This window comes from Marmota marmota, unplaced genomic scaffold (assembly GCF_001458135.2).
Source record: "Marmota marmota marmota unplaced genomic scaffold, marMar, whole genome shotgun sequence".
In the NCBI taxonomy this organism is placed as follows: domain Eukaryota; kingdom Metazoa; phylum Chordata; class Mammalia; order Rodentia; family Sciuridae; genus Marmota; species Marmota marmota.
The window spans coordinates 7,551,013-7,554,226 of record NW_025999913.1 but is presented as its reverse complement, the minus strand read 5'-3'; positions in this window follow the sequence as shown (position 1 = coordinate 7,554,226).

Genomic DNA, 3,214 nt, shown 5'->3' with positions numbered 1-3,214 from the left:
CCAGGGCTTGGCAGAGACAAAGGAAGAAGCTCATTGCTCTGGGCTTCAGATTCTGTGAATAACTTTTCAAACATGATTTCCAGTAGATACTCAAGCACTTTTAATTGGATATGATTCTTAAATTCCAAACAACAAAAAAATTTTTCAACACACACATTTTATACACATTTGCTTATAAACCATTGTCCTTGTTACTTTACATTATGAATCACAGATGTAGACATTTAGTGGGATGAGATAAAGACAGATGAGATATTTAACCTTTTAAAATTGTATTTTTAATGGCAGAGGAAATGTTTAAAACCATTGTATTAGTTTGTTAGAACCACAAAGTTCCACCAACTGAGTGACTTAAACGACAGAAATTGCTCTGCGTGATATCACACACAGTAATCCCAGCCACTTGGGAAGCTGAGGCAGGAGGATTCCAAATTCAAGGCCAGCCTGGGCAATTCAGCAAGATAACTGTCTCAAAGTGAAATCACAATGGCTGGGAATGTAATTTAGTGGTAGAGAGCTCCCTTTGGTACCAAAAGCAATTACAAAAACAAACAAACAAACAAAAAAACACCCAGAGAGTCCAAAATCAAGGTGCTGCCAAGGGCCATGTTCCCTCAGCAAAGCCCTAGGGGAAGATCCAGCTCAGCCTTTTCTGCACCTGGCTTCTCCCCTGGGCCTCTGCCTTCTCTCTTATAAGGACACTAGCTACATAAGATCAGATAAGAGCCCACCCTTTTGACCTCCCCACACCTCTCTTTGGTACTGGGGATTAAACCCAGGGGCACTCAATAACCGAGCCACATCCCCAGCCCTGTTTTCTATTTTATTTAGAGACAGAGTCTCACTGAATTACTTAGCGCCTCACTTTTTGCTGAGGTTGGCTTTGAATTCATTATCCTCCTGCCTAAGCCGCTTGAGCCATGGGATTACAGGCATGTGCCACCACACCCCGTTTATGACTCTCTTAATTGAACTAGCTAAATCTACAATGACCCTGTTCCCAAATAAGGTCAATCTAACGTACTAGGAATTACCTTTCCATGGGACACAATTTGACCCCTAACAATCACCAAATAGTCTTCATTACTTTAAAAAATCTTTTGAAAATGATGAATACTCTGAGATTCAGTAGTTCAATGATCTAAATTCAGCTTCTCTTATTGCCTAATGTTCATCATAATTTTAAAAGAGATCTATGACATAAGAAAAACTATATAAAATACATTTGGTCCCTGCCTCTGGTGCCTAACAGAGCTCCAAAAACCCTTGAAGTTTCCTGAACACTAAGGTTACTAGAAATATCTTTTATTCTACCATTTAATCTTTAACTTGGATTGCAGAAACAGAGCTCTTAATGGCTTAGAATTTCCTTGGTGATAGGAACATCTTATATTTTAATGAGGTGACTCTTGGTGGCCTCTTGGTTGGGGGCTGATCACCAGAAAGATCAAGTCATGATTAGTAGCTTTATGATTAGAAGCTTGAAATGTTCAGCCCCTATCCTCACCCCATGGGGAGAAAACTAGAGATAGAGTAACGATCTCTTTATTTCTATGTGATGAAACCACCACAAAAAATCCCTACACTGTGTTTACAGAGCTTTTGTATTGCTGAATATATACATATGCCAGGAGGGTGGTGCACCCCAACTCCATGGGTTCAGAAGCCCCTGTGCTGAGGACCCTTCTGGACCTTCTTGATTTAACTATTCATTTGTATCCTGTATTATATCCTTTATTATAAACCAGTAAAAGAAGTAAAAGGCTTCCCAGAGCTCTGTGAGCAGCTCTAACAAATTATGGAATCTGAGGATGAGATAATGGGAGCCCACAATTTACCATCGGTTGGCTAGAGTATGTAACCTGCATTTGAAGGGGAAACAGTTTTTTGAGACTGAGCACTTAACCTGTGGGGTCTGCACCAATTCTGGGTAGTTGGTATCAGAGTTGAATTGTAGGAGACCCAGTGGGTGTCTGGACCCATGGAGAACTGATTGGTGTGAAAACACTACTCTCTCTCTCTCTCTCTCTCTCTCTCTCTCTCTCTGTGTGTGTTTGTGTGTGTGTGTGTGAGCAGTGTGGTGAGTAGAGAATGTTTTCCTTCTACATCTCATTGGATGGAGAGATTCAAATAAAAGCAGCCCATCTCTGACTGACTTTTGAATTGGGACTCACATTTTTTAATCCCATCCACTTTATTTATTTATTTACTTTGAGAAAAAGGAAAAAGATTTACTGCTTTGCTAGCAAAGGAAAAATGCAGGGGACTCCTGTCCCACAGGCTGTGATTCTGCCCATCAGCAGAATCACAGGGGGATTTTAAAGAGGTGATTCAAGGGTTACATTCCATGTGTTCTTTGTCGGAGTTGTGATTCCTTTGTTAATTTGGGAGACAGTCATTTCTGAGATCTTCTGGTGCCCTCCCCAAAGTCTAGATTACTTCCTTCCTAAGGTGGGTGTGTGCTCAAGGACAGATAACTCTGCCTAAGATGGGGAAGAAAGGGAATCCTGTTTTCCCTGAGATTAGGGAGGGGGAGAGTCATCCATCTTAATGATACAAAGATTCTTGTTAAAATTCAGCTGGGAAATTTCCATATTTCTGGTGCTGATGTGTTGTCCTATGGGGGGGTGGTCAGTAATTTGGAACTGAACTCAGGAGTACTTGACCACTGAGCCACATCCCCAGCCCTATTTTGTATTTTATTTAGAGACAGGGGCTCACTGAGTTGCTTAGTGCCTCCCTGTTATGATCCATCTACCTCAGCCTCCCAAGGCATGTGCCACTGAACCCGCTAATGTTGTTCTTAAACACTAATGAAAGGTGCTACATTTTTGTTGTTGTTGTTTTTATAAATAGGTTAAAAACCATGAGAAACTTTGTTTAGAAAATGTGTGTGCAAGTGAGGCAACTCTGTGTCCATGTTTGTGTGCAGAGGAGGTATCATTGTTGTATGGCTTTTGACACTTAAATCACATAACAGTGGAAATGTTTTTAAACATTTCTTGAAAAAGTACTCTTTCCGTAGGAAAGAAATTCCCATAAATTTCTTTCTAAAGTAATGACTTCCTCATTTATTGTTAAGATATCCTTTCTTCTATGAGAAAACAGATTAAATATTGTTATTTTCCCCAAAAGCATTTAGTATGTGGTGTGCTATAGAGAATCACTCTTTTTGATGCATAGAAGTTCAGCATCTTGGTATAACCCAGCTAAA